General features: G+C 39.6%; 1 long non-coding RNA gene across 1 annotated transcript in view; it reads right to left on the bottom strand.

The window, feature by feature from the left end:
• The window catches only part of LOC137046843 (uncharacterized), an 84,086-nt gene that overhangs the window by 46,780 nt on the left and 22,745 nt on the right, over window positions 1-14,561 (bottom strand). The window contains exon 2 of the long non-coding RNA XR_010899093.1: window positions 12,245-12,333. This is a non-coding gene — a long non-coding RNA (uncharacterized lncRNA). The remainder of the gene's footprint in view (window positions 1-12,244; window positions 12,334-14,561) is intronic.

Genomic DNA, 14,561 nt, shown 5'->3' on the forward strand with positions numbered 1-14,561 from the left:
TCTGGCAAATTAATTTTGTTGTAATTTTCTTTTGATTAAAAGCTGCAGTGTTTTTGGAATAATCGCCTTTTATGTTTGGAATAAATTTGTTTTACATGAAAGGGGGGGGGGGGGGGGTGGGATTGAAGGATACTACACTGGAAATCCAAAAACAAAATATGAAGTGAAAATAAAAGAAAGTGCCTCTGATGATTACAGAAATAAATTAAAGTGAAATCATTCGAACAAAGGAAACATGATAAAATCCACTGATGTGAAAGAGTTTCTGCATGCACGTCTGTTTGATAATAAAATATTAAATTCCTCAGGGATTTAGATCATGCTGGGTTTAATTCTGTTGGAATAGTAATCAAAAGAAACATGAATTAAAATAAGATGATGAAAAAAAAATGTATTGGCTTTTTGGGGGAATACAACGTTAATCAAATAGAACTAAATTACTGTATGTTCCTATTTAAATTCCTGCTTAACCTTCCAGATCTCGTTCACCAGAAGACGCCGAAGTCCAGCGTCAACCACTCAAACCTATTAAAAAAATACAAATTAGACGCTTCTCAAATCTCAGTGTGATTTAATACAGTCTATTTATATGACGCCCCTCTGGGCTTTACTAAAACAGCAGGTACCGAAGGACAGCTTACAAGTGTAACCAGAAACAACCTGAAGTACCACCAGCATTCTGAATATTATTACAATAACATATGACTCAATAAAGCTAAATGTAATTCCATCAGCTGTAAATGTCTTTTTGTTGTTAGATAAAATCATTCACGCCGCAGAAGGTCTACACTTGAAATGAAAAAAGCATTTCACATTTTTTTCTATGCATCTAAGTATCAATCTATCTAGTAAAAGGGACACATCTGTCACAGCAAACAAAATGGAGGCCATTTGTTTGAAAATGTGCGCGTGTGTAACATGCATCTATCTAGTTGCCCCCATTTCCATTGAAATCAAAAGCTGTCAGAAGTTTACTCATCCCCCTGTTTTGACTCCATTCAATCAAGTGTGAGTATAATTACCCAACTGCCGTATGCTAATCTATGGGGACCCAAATATTGCAGTTTGACAAATCCTTCATTTGTATTCACATGCCACACAAAGCATCAATCGTGCTTTGCGTACAGGCGGCCCCCCCAAACTTGCCCGCACACCCCCTAATTCCCTGGAAAACAGAGCTGCGGAGCAAGCGCCGCCTGATTAGAACTGGGATGCATGCTGGGATCTGTGTGTGTCATTAATATCTTCCCATCCAGATGGCTCTTTCTAGGTATTTGAATTCATAAAAAGCGCTAAGGCTGGGTCCTGCCCTGGAAGAGTTTGGCGACGCGGCTGTCAGCGGGAACAGAAACCGGGAATAAACAGAGTGTGCATTCCAAAGTTGGCCACCCGCTGGGGCTAATAAACGGCCCTCTTTCTTTGGTCACCCAGGCTTGGAGAGGAAACAGAGGCTGTAATTGCCATGGTGATGTGCTGAATCCGCAGACACAGGTAAGCGCGCGTTCGCCGGTGCGTCGTGTTCTAAATGGGGCCATTTTTTTTGCTCATCGCCGGCATTCATTACGCACACCATTGATTTGGGCGAAGCGCGTCTCTGTCATGTGTGGGTGTCTTTAACAAGTTTCTGCAAGAAACGGCAAAAAAAAAAAAAAAAAAAATTGAGCGTGTGACTAATATGTATATAAATATATATCTAAAAGCCTTGCAGTGCCTCTGTTATGATTTGGACCTGAAACAAATGACAGTGGCGTGTTGATAGATGGATGAAAAGGTGAAAAGCCTGTCAGGCCGAGAGTGTTCCATCACACGGTCACCGCAGCTCTCGTCTTTTGTCCCTGTGTGATTATGACGACCGCTGCAATCTCCTCACAAAAGGGTGAGCAGAGAGAGGGCAGTGTTTCTGTCAGCACGTCTCCTCCCCTTTAAATACAGACTGCACAGCTGCCTCAATGAAAGAGTGGATCTACCCCACCAGCACTCTCTCTGTGACACAATCGCAAACTGAACTCATCTATCTGTCTGCCTCTCTGTCTGTCTATCAGTCTATCTCAAAAACTATCTATCTATCTATCTATCTATCTATCTATCTATCTATCTATCTATCTGTCTATCTGTCTATCTATCTGTCTATCTATCTGTCTATCTATCTGTCTATCTATCTGTCTATCTGTCTATCTATCTATCTATCTATCTATCTATCTATCTATCTATCTGTCTATCTATCTGTCTATCTGTCTATCTATCTGTCTATCTGTCTGTCTGTCTCAAAAATGATCTATCTATCTGTCTGTCCATCCTGCCAGCCAGCTATTGATCTGTCTGTCCATCTATCTATCCTTCAAGCCATCTAATTGTCAGTCCCTCTCTGTTGGACCTTCCACCTATCCGTCCATCCATCCATCCATCCATCCAAAATGTGACCTATTATGTCCCTTTTTACGAGATGTATAATAAGTCACAGGTGTCCCTAGAATGTGTCTGTAAAACTTCAGCTCAAAATACAAAAAAAAAAAAAAAAAAAAAAAAAAAATGTTGTAAATGGTTAAGTTTGAGCGGAAGGAAAAACATGCTGTTTTCGTGCATGTATCTTTAAATGCAAATGAGCTGCCCCACCCTGTTTTTCAGTAGAGGGCGGATCCTCATGCTTATACTCTGCCAAACACTAACAAAACAGCTGTCTGGTTTTGATTATCATCTCTATTGCAGTCACGTTCACATGACATTGCAGGTCTTTGTTATTATCTGCATGCGTTTTAAAGCCGCATTAGTCTAAACTAGAGACCTGCACAACCGAGTGCAGCGCGGGACGATATTTGATGTGTGAATGCGGATGCTTGCGGGTTGCAGGAAAATATTTGCGCGACTCCCGCAAAGTGGAAAAATCTAACAAAATAAAATAACTAGAAACAAATAAACCCTGATTTATATAAGACAATTAAATAAAAATGATTTACAGGCACATGGTTGGAAGCAATGACTCTCGCATGGTTCGTAGGCGCAGAACAGCCAAGCCTATACCACACCGTGGCAAAATGTCTGCATCTCATGACTCAGGTGAATCGCTAAGTGCTACAGATATTATAAGTTATTAAAGAAAGGAACATGCAAAACTACTGGTCTATTTTGTTATTGAGGAATAAGGATATTTTTTGTTTAATGTTTGAAAGGATTGCTAAAAGCAAAGAAAGCAGTATTAAGACTAGGCTACTTTTTCCTTTGAACATGAAATAAATCCAGGTTTATTATTATTATATAATTTATTACGATATACTATAGCCTAAATATTATTGGTATACATTTTTTTATTGACATGTCTTACTTTTTTTTACTGTATTTATATGTTCTAATAAGTTATTTTCCTAAATTTACTAAAAAGTACATTTAGATGTGATCAGTCACTAGAAAATTTTCAATTGGAGTTTTTTTTTACAGTGTATAACAAGGGAGCAAGTGAAAAAATAACAGTAGCAGGCAGAATATGCTAAATATCTTTTAAAACAAACACTTATACGTTTACCCGCAGGATTTTGCTGGCAAGAGCGAGACAAAAGTTGATTGTTTGCGGGCAGGAGCGGGGGAAAAGAATATATATTTCTGCAGGAGCGGGACAACATCTGTCCCGCGCAGGTCTCTAGTCTAAACTTCTGAGATATGGTCTTCTGAGCACACACATCCGGAGCATGCACACAGAAATCTGGATGTCAAACGGCTTATCCCATGAGTATTAAACTAAGTTCTCTTTCACATCTTAAACTGTCAAATACACACAAGTTTATGTCAAAAATACACAGAGTACACATAAACACAGTCGGTTATGTCTGTGAATGTAAACAACAATTAAAGAAATTGCATGCGTATATTAGATCTGTGTATTAAAGTGAAAGCAGCGTAAAATATAATACTTACTAGGGCTGTCATTTTTGAGACGCAATCAAATATCAAGCAATGTATTCAAATATAATCGAATATCTATGTCTATCTGTCTGTCCACTCATCCTTCACTCTTTTTCTTCTTTCCTCCTTTTTGTTTGTTTGTTTGCTTCCTAAATCCTCACTCCAGCCTCTCTTCTCCTTCTCTCTCTCTCTCTGTTCTCCCACCAGTGGAGATTTGGAGGACGGAAGGTACAAGAGCAAACATGGAGATTAGTAGTAGTAGCTAATAATCCTCTTTTTCCACACACTCTCTCATATTTCTAAATTAAAGAGGAGTGCAGGGGGGCTTATAAAACATTAAAGGCCACTCCATCTGAGCAGCCGCGCCCTTTGCCCACCCGGGGGGCTGCAGTGCACCCTGGGATTTGCGGAGAGTAAACTGAAGCCATACATCATGGTGCGGCGGGCCACAGGAGAGAAGTGCGGGCCAATAATTCTGAGGTTAAACAATGTAATTTGGATCTTGTACATGCAATTTATTTCAGACGTCAGAAGAAGTTCAAACTTTTCTCCATTATTTAAAGGCAAAAGAAAGCTAGTGGCAAATGGCAAAAATGGTATCTAACAAAAGATGTTTACTGCTTTAGCATCCTGATTCTTAGCTCAACTTCAAACGGTTCACAGAAGGCTGCTGTGTGTCTGTTTATGTACTTTGCGTCCTTAACCATGGAATTATTGTAATCCTTTTTTATTGCAATCACAAAGAAGCAAGTGATCAGACCCCATTACCATACAAAGAGATGTTCAACCCTCATTTAACATGCATCATTAATGAACAGTCCACATTCACCAAAACTGAAACAAACCAAGTTCTCTGCTCTAAGATGTCTGCCTCTAAATGACACACACCGATATTTAAAACCACAATTAATTTTGTGCTTAATTTTCATGTGGGTCCCGTCTTGTAACGTGTCAGGGTGGTGGTTCGGAAACGGGGAGGAAATCTCCCGCAGTTTAGAGGATTAACGGCTACAAAGTGCCCGCCAGAAATAAAAGAAGGCCAGCCGGTGGAGTGATACAAGTGAATTAAAAGATTAAGGTGGTTTATAAAGACTGATTACAAAGCCATAGGGGTTTCTGAATGGGAAGACAAACCTTGCGATGGGATAATTCCCTTGTTCTTTTTCCTCATGGATGAGCTATTATTTCACGTTGCACTCTCTACTTTAAATCGATTAGTAATGGACACCCAGATCGAGACTTTGGCTTATAACCTGGTTCAGAGTGAATGAGACCTAAAAAGCACAAAGAGGAGAGGAAAAGAGAAAGCAAGATAACACTCTTTACAAAAAAATCTATGAATGAACTTAAAATATTTTCTATCATAGGAATATGTTTTGTCCAACCTTGAATGCCAATAAGATATTTGCTAGAAAAGGAGACTTAAAAGTACAACAAAAGGCAGGCCACATCATAATTCTAGCAAAAACAGATCAGTCTTTATAAATAAACTTGCAATATCAGTGATAAAGTCTCAGCCTCAGACGGAACACCTACGGACCGCCTACAGTCCTTTCACTGACTGCCTGATGCATATTGCACAATAAACTGGTAAGCACTTGTGAAAATTGAGAGCTTCAATCAAAAAAACAACTTCCTTGAGACTAGGGACTAAGGCTACAGACAAAGTAAAAACAGTAATATTGCAAAATGTTATTACAATTTTAAATAACAATTTTCTATTTTTAATACATTTGAAAAATTTAAATTATTCCTGAAATGTTTCAGTTTGAAACATTTCTTTTCGTTATTATTAATGTTGAATAGTTGCTTAATGGTTTTTGTGTGGATACTGTAATACATTTTTGTCAGGATTCTTAGATGAAAGTTCAAAAGAACAGTATTCTTTTATCAAAGGTGACTGTAAAGTCATTTATAATGTTACTATATATATATATATATATATATATATATATATATATATATATATATATATATATATAATATATATATATATATATATATATATATATTATAAAGTAACATTATTACTATTATTTATAATCATTATAAATGACTTTACAGTCACCTTTGATCGATATAATATATTATAATGTTACTATGGCCGGGCTAATGAATAAGACATGATTATTATTCTGTAGAGGCGGTGTTTCGATGCGCGATGACGTCAAGATGAGGCACACAGTCGTTTTCTGAGCCTGGTGTCTATAACAGCTTTTCTTTGACTAACAAGGACGTTTTCAGCTCTGAAACTGACAGGATATTCTTATATTACCATGACCTTTTATATATCAAAAGCTCAAGGGAACGTTGATTTCTCAATTCATCTCCCCTTTAAGAGATTAGGGACAACCCTTTCGCACTGTGCGCCTGGCGCGTCAACCATTTTCCCCGTCGTTAAACTAACAAAAGTGGATTCGGACACACCCTATGTACACATGGGCCATGCACTTAGATCGTTAAAATGGGGCCCATTAAGTCAGAATTGTGAGATATAAACTTACATTTATGAGAAAAAAAGTCTGAATTGTGAGAATCACAATTCTGACTGCAATTGTGAGTTTATATCTATTATTTAATAATAAATAAAGAAATGATTACATAATCTTACTGACCTCAGATATTTAAAGATTTGAAGAGTTCTGCATAACTCTTTGTGATTTGGTCATACTCAATTCTAGTCAGAATATGAGTCTGAAACTGCTCCATTGGGCTGTGATTATGGGGCGTGTTTCAACCGAACCAGGAAAGACATCAATTGGATAGACCTACAACCAATCAGAGCAACGAAGCGACGCATTGTCAAATGTCAACATAGTTCAACTGAACTGTGTTGCCAAGTACGTGTTTTTTTCCGCGGGTTGTTTTCTATGTCCGCGGGTTGAAGCGACTATTATGTGATATATAGACCCATGAGTGCAAATTTTAGCAGGCATCCTTGCCAAAATAACACACATTTTCCTCCCCCAAATGCCATTTTTCCCGGAGAACCCCCGAGAAGCTATTGTTTAGGGCTAGTTGTTGGCGGCTTTTGTTGTAAAAACTTGGCAACCTTGTCTGCACGCACGCTGAAATACACAATCTTTGCCGGTGTTGTAAATAATAATAATAATTTAATGATACACAGAGTACTTACCCAACATGAATTTTATAATTTTCAGAATTTTTTGAGAGAAATTGTGAAGGTAAATGTATATACAAACAAGCTCTCCGTTTAGGATTCGAACAAATATAACCCAAGCCCCAAGATGACGTGCATGATTACATTACTGTTGATCATCTGTCCGTCATCGTCTAAAGCCCGCCCCGATGATTTCATTGGTCCGAACAGTTTCTGTTCAGAGATAATTACTCCTCTATGGATCGAGTCCAGACCGAACCGCCCGACCTAAACATTTTGTGGGTGGGTGGCATCCAGGCTATAACTATGGCTGCTAGAAAACAAAACCACTGTACGTTTAAAACAGAAAGATATGACGAAACCTTAATTCATTAGCATTACCCTTGAAGTATTACTCCAGTATGTTAGTCAATTAAGGTTTCTTGCACCAAAACAGCCTAAATCTATTTTTGCATGACCACTTTCTGCCTTTGCTGACCCTCGGACTTCTACATGTAAATAACCTGGGTTATGATTGTCTTCCATCACTGCCAGCCAAATTCATGAATATTGAATAGGCGTTGATATGTAAATGTGGGTGGTCATATGTTAATGTCCTCCTGGCCATTTTTACATCCTAGTTTAAACAAAAGACCATGGGCAGTTTGTTAAAAAAAAGGTTTGCTTTGGGCACTTTAGAGCTTCTTCACATAACAAATACTCTTTTGGAGCAAAGCAAATACTGTTTCCATGATATCTCCTATAAAGGGCCAGAAAATGTAAAGGTTTAAAGATGGACAGGAAAAAAGAAATAGAACAGAACCATTGCACATGAGCAGAGAGGCAGGGGAGTGAAAGGAATAAATAAGAGAATGAAAATGAGAACAGATAGGAGGAGAAGATAGAAAATGCTGTCCGCTGCAAAGTCTTCAGACAAAAGCGTGAAGCGAGGGAAGAGTTCCTCAAGCCCTTCTTCGTTCCAGCGAGAGCCAGCCAGTAAGCACTTTTTTCCTGAGCTGAAAAGCTCACTGGAACACCACCCATCAGCACTTTTCCACCACAGGAATAGTAGATCCAGGTAAAGAGTGACAAGTGTAGAGGATTTCTCCAGCGACGGTCTCTCTCGTTCCTTTCCTTCCTCTCTCTCGCTCGCTCTGCTTCTTTCATCTCTTCGTCCTTCAGCCTCCCTCTTTTTCTCCTCGCGCTTTTTTTCTTTTTCTCCCCTTTAACCAATCCCCCTCCCAATTTTCTCTCTTTCTCCGAGCGCCTAAACCCCTGGTCTCCTCTGAACTCCCATAATGCCTTGCTGTCACAGCCTATTAGATGATAACCAGCTAAGATCATGGCATCTCTTTTAAAACTACGCCACGTATTGTGTTTCACACCAGTCCTGCACAATGCAATTCGCCTTCCATCCCATCCCGGCCCTCTTTGCCCTCTGTCCAACGTGTTTTCCTGCCAGCGAGGGACTGATTGCGGCAAACGTGGCATTTGTTATAGAAATCCAGTTACCCGTTGTGCTGTCTTTTACAAAAAATGACACAGGACCCAGCCTATTATCTTCTCACAGTGTCTGTAATTACTAATTATGAAAGAAGTAACAATTCAGCTAATGATCGCTACGCTTTTAGTGTGGCTAGCAGCGGATCTCGCTCGGTGTGATTTTTAAAGAGGCGGCGGGGCAATGTGCGGCGAACATGCACTGGTTCGGCTTCATGGAGTTTCATGCATTAAAAAGCAAAGCTCAAGCTCGCCGTGCACACTGTCTGCATGCTTCCTGGCGATTCCTGAAAATATTTTGTGTGCTGAGAGCTACCGAGGGCAGGACTTGATCGTTGTGGTTTGTTATTGCTGCGATCTCATGTGAGTGACAGGTTGTCGTGGCAACGTGCAGTGAACATGCACTGGTTTACACAAGGACACTGCACACACACACTCACGCACGTCCAACCCGCCTACTCCCACCACCTGACCCCTGGATGGTTGAATGGCAGAGCTATTCATGTGACTGGAGTCTCCCACTGTGAACAGCGCTCTCCGAGGGAACTTGAACCGAGACACAAATTACATTTTCTGCACAATTAAAGCAGTAGCGGGGCTAAGTGCGTAGAGAGAGACGGGCGCCCCTCTAGGCCCTGCCTCTCACTATAATGGCCATGTGATGAAGACGGCCCCCAGTTAATTAGCCTCTGAAAATACTCATTCTCGCCTCAGCACTGCTGATGGAAAAGCGTGCAGAAAGGCCACTCTATCTTATAACCTGGCGCAGACAGACATCTCTCAACAGAGCTCTAATACAGTGATTATGAGGGGTGCTAGGCAGCCTCAAAACAAAAGCACGCTGGGATTTGCGATCTTGCTCTGCCATTTTAAGGACAATTAGCTATATGCTTTATCGATGTTCATTTAGGACGATTAACACACCAGTTACTTTGAATTTTACCGCTCATAAGTTTTTATGGCACCACCGAATGACGCTTGTATCATTGTGCTTATGACCGAACATGACCGTGTTATTTCAAATATATCGACTGTTGTGATGGCTGAAATTTCACCCTTTTAGCTGCATGGAGAGTTTCATGTATTAAGAAGGAAAGCTCAAGCTCTCCGTGAAGGTGCAAACAGGACAAATACATTTTCTAAATGTTACCTGGAGACTCCTAAAAATACTAGATGTGTGTATGGAGAGATGCCATACAAATCTGATACATGTAAAGATTAATTTTACCTGTACTTCATATTGGCAAGTTTGGTTAAAATAAAACAAACTCTGGTGTGATTGCTTTGTTAGGGCGGTTCATTTGTCTAAATGCTGGTGTGCGGTTTGACTGAAATATGAATGCAACACAGACTAAAGCATCTAAACGAACCAAAAACAGTATGTGATGTCGCAAGATGTGCCCCTAAAAAGAATAGAATGCTCAGGCACACCTGTTTTTTTCTTGGGATGGTCGCGATATTGCCTAGTACAGCTCGGTACAGGCGTTGGAAATGCACTCTCCTCACAGTAGATCTTCATTTGTGTGTTTAATGAAAGAATTGACCCTTCGCTTGGAATAAACACAAGACATTAGCCTGAAAACTTTGCAATGATTCTCCGGCTTATATTTAGCGCCCCGGGCTACTGCTCACGTGTCGTGGGTCTTATCTACGCCTTGGACCTGGCACTAGCCAGAGATACGGACCTGAGCCATTCATCAAAAACCACACAGTTAATGAAACCTTATAACGGAAAGTAACTCTCCCAAACATGATGGGTTTTATTAATATTATGAACACAATCCTTATGATGGTGTTAATTTGCACACATTTTGTCAAAACAAACTACGATACAAAACTAATAAATAAAGCCAAAACAGTCCTTTTTATAGTCTATACACTGCATCATATGTAATAATTTGCATCAGTCAAAAACCTCATGTTTTCTCAGCTTGACAGACCTTCCGTGCCTAGTTAGTTACGGTTGCTAAGCCACGATTGGCCTGTGGCGATTTTCGGGCGTGGCTTAGCGAAGGGTGTGTTCCTTGTGCTGTTTTGACTCCTTTACACAATATATAAGATGTTCATGAGTTCTCAGCATACCATCATATGTACCCAACACACATCATTGTTTTGGATGTTTGGCAAAATATACATCATTAAAACCTTTTTTTTGTATACTTCGGTTCAGTCTTAAAAATGACAGCAAGAACGAGAAGTGAACCAGGACTAAGGCCCTGTCCACATGAAGCCAGAACTTTCCCAATCTGATCTATTTTTTCTTCTTCGTTTCAAGAAATATCTGCGTAAACACGAGATCACTGAAACAACTCAAAATGACGTAGTATACATGCTAGGCCAGTGTGTGGCGCTGTAATTCTGCCACAGAAATACACAAAAAATGGAGAAGAAGAGTTGTGGCTAGAGGGGTATAGCAGTGGTAGGAGGTGAGGCAAAATCTCACGATAAAATAACAATAAATAAAACGTAAGATTGTCGTTTTCAGATTTAGCCACTCTGGGACCCGGTTTCAGAAAATATCGGATTCATGCTTCCAAAACACCAGATCCGTGTGGACGAAACGCTGATATGTTACAAAATGTATATGTATATAGCTAAACGCATCTGGATGGGGATGGGGACAGGGCCTAAGGGTGTGTTCACACTTGTACTTCGGTTCTCTTGGTTCAGTTGGTTGATTCAGAATAGCATTTTTTAACACCGAACCTCAAGACATAAGGGATATGTTCACAACCTGATTGGTCGGTTTATATGACGTATTGCCTATTTTGAGAAGGAAATTACCTAACACCCAAAACAATGCTGTGTGCTGGTCTGTATGTGCATAGCCTACATATGAGGGTATTTTGACAAGCTGGAGACACGTGAATAGCTTGCGTTAAGTCAAAACATCAGCAGGAATCCCTCCGTCAAACACACAAGCGAATATCTGCTGTGAGGAGGCGCGGTTCTGATGCCTGTACCAAACTGTGATTGCAACATCACAACTATGACAAGAAAAAACAGATATGCTTGAGCATTTTTTGGGTCTCATCTTCCCGTTTTTGATTCGTTTACATGTCTTTGGACCGTTTGTTAATTCAAAGTTTGTTTGGAAGGGAATCAAGACTCATCTTTTTTAGTGGTCACTGTCTGCTTGTTTGGTGCACACCAGGATTCGGATGGCAGCGTTCACACTTATTCAAATGATCACCGCACTAACCGAGCAATCGCACCAGGGTTTGTTTAAACCGAACCGAACCGAGAGAGAGAGAGAGAGAGAGAGAGAGAGAGAAGAGAGAGAAAGAGAGAGAAGAGAGAGAGAGAGAGAGAGAGAGAGAGAGAGAGAGAGAGAGAGAGAGAGAGAGAGAGAGAGAGAGAGAGAGAGAGAGAGAGAGAGAGAGAGAGAGAGAGAGAGAGAGAGAGAGAGAGAGAGAGAGAGTTTGTGTCTGTGTGAAGGTCCTGCAAGCTGTCATAAGGAATAAACTTCATTTACTGCCCTCTGGCTAACACACATGCATTCCGATGCAGAGTTGGTAAAGACAAGGACCCAGACCAAAAAAAAAAACATTTTTTTTTTTAAAAGATCCACGGTACGCTTTTAAAAATAGTCCTGCATGTAGAAGTATGCTTAACGTGGCTTAGGGTCTCATTCCTCAGGTTTCAGCTACAGAAGTATCTCTGGAGATTGCAGTATATAATGCTATGAACTTTCACATTTTGCACTCAAGGAGTATTTCATCCAAAACGAAAATTCTATAATTTACTCACCCTTATGATGATCCAAAAGGTTCTTCATGGAGCACAAAAGGTGGCTCTTGGTATAAGGTAGCTCTTTTCCAACACACACCGTCAAGCTCCTGCAAAATAGGTTGATACGAACCACACACTGTATTCAGTCTCCTGATGATATATAATAGCTTTGTGTGAGTTTAAGACTAAAATGTAAATCACTTTTTGCTGTAAATAGGCTCCTCAACCATATTTCTGCCAGGATACAAAACATCAAATGATACCAAACAACAGTGAGGTATTTTCATGAAATTTCCCTTAATTTCTTAATTTCAGTCTGTTCATCACACAGATGTATCATTTGACTTCAGAATAGAGTGTATGACATTTATGGCATTTTAATTTTGAGAATTTGGGCTTTTCATAACATGTTTATTCAGACTAGTGGAAGGAAAGCATGAAAAATACACTAATATATTTTATTGCACTTTATCTATTTGTAGATTTCATTTATTTCTGTAAATTTCAAGTACTGAGCCAGAATTCTCCAGTAGCACTTACTGTACACATATCGAACCTTTACAGTTTTATTCTTATCTATAGTCTAAAGGGGGTCGCACACCGGACGCGGAGCTCGGTGGCGCGCCGCGCAGCGTCTCAGGTATCGCACACTGGGACGCGCACATTCTAAAAGGATTTTAAAAGGCTACGTTTATCATACATTTCCCCAAAATATGTTTAGACTTTATTCAAGCTGTTGAACTCAGAATGGAAAACAAATGTGTCTTGTAGCAAAGGGTGAAATCAGTATACCTTAACGATAATATACTTTTAATATAAAGCCTTGAAATGGCGCTCTGTGGCGCGGCAGGATTTAGAACAACTTCCTGAGTCGCCGCGGACAGGCGCCGAATGCCGCCACCGGTGTGCGTACACTCATTGAAAACAATGTGTTCGAATTTTAAAGACGTGGCCTCCGCATCCGGTGTGCGACCCCCTTAAGGGTTTTTACTAATGGTCATGTGCCTGATTTTGTACAACTGACTTTATCCAATGTTCAGATTTCTGTTCTGGAAATCTAAATTAGTGCATATTTGATTAGATAATGCCTCGATTGATTGATTGATTGATTGATTGATTGATTGATTGATTGATTGATTGATTGATTGATTGATTGATTGATTGATTGATTGATGTTTATTTCAAGCAAAAAATAAAATAAAAAATTAAATAAAACATTAAATAAAAAATAATAAATAAAAATATACATACATATATACATACATACGTACACACGCGCACGCACGCGCGCACGCACGCACGCACGCACGCACCCTAACCCTAATACTATGTAAAATATAACCACATAACTCATAGTTTTACATAACAATAATAACATCAATAACAATAATCACAGACACAATGATAGCAATTATAATCTCCACTACATCGTTACCAGAGCTAAGACTAAATTAATAGTGCAATTTTGTTGTAAAGTACAATATAGGTCATGTATATCATAAATATCATTATTATTATTTACTATCTATGTAGTCATATTCCGCTCTTAATTGTGCATATTTAAAAAGTAATAATTCATAAAACTTAAAACAAAAGTTTGTAATTCTTAATGTAATCAATCAACCCTATTCACCTGGGCTGTCTTTAGCTGCCCATATTCTCATACAGGTTTGGAACAACATGAAGTGAGGAAATTAGGCCAGACTGTTTTCTTTCTAAGACAGCTTTTCCTAAAAATATTAACAGAAAATCTGTGTTGGCCATTATGGCACTGCTGAGAGGCTGTCCTCTCTTCTCTCCTTTCACTATGGAGAGAATGAGTGCACATGGTCCTGCTACCGGATAATACCCCAGACAAAAACACATGCCAGCTGCCCTCATCAGGACACAAATTAGCAACAGGCGGACGCCTCTGAAGATCCTGCAATTTGGACTCACGGTTCACGAACGCCATTCATCTTTATTCACCCCCAGAAGATCTAGCGACGGCGCCTCCTTTGTCTTATTCTAATTCCCGTTTATAGCAGCTTGTCCGTTTTTTCCCTCACCTTTTGTCTCCTGTCGAGGTCAGAAACAATCCAGTCATACACAGCATCTAATAAACACAACCTTGCCATGATGCATGGCTCATAATGTTACGGGAGATTTAGTCAGGCCCGTCCACCAAGGGAATGAGAGCAAATGTGACACTCAAACAGAGACCCGTCGCCTCAGGCTCTATACTTTCTACAGTTGTTATTATTGCATCTCATTGGATTTTTCCCATGAGGAAAATCACAATGACTGAGATGGAGACCAGATTATTATTCTGCAACATGATATACTGTATAAACGT

The sequence above is a fragment of the Pseudorasbora parva genome, chromosome 18, assembly GCF_024679245.1.
Source record: "Pseudorasbora parva isolate DD20220531a chromosome 18, ASM2467924v1, whole genome shotgun sequence".
NCBI lineage: Eukaryota > Metazoa > Chordata > Actinopteri > Cypriniformes > Gobionidae > Pseudorasbora > Pseudorasbora parva.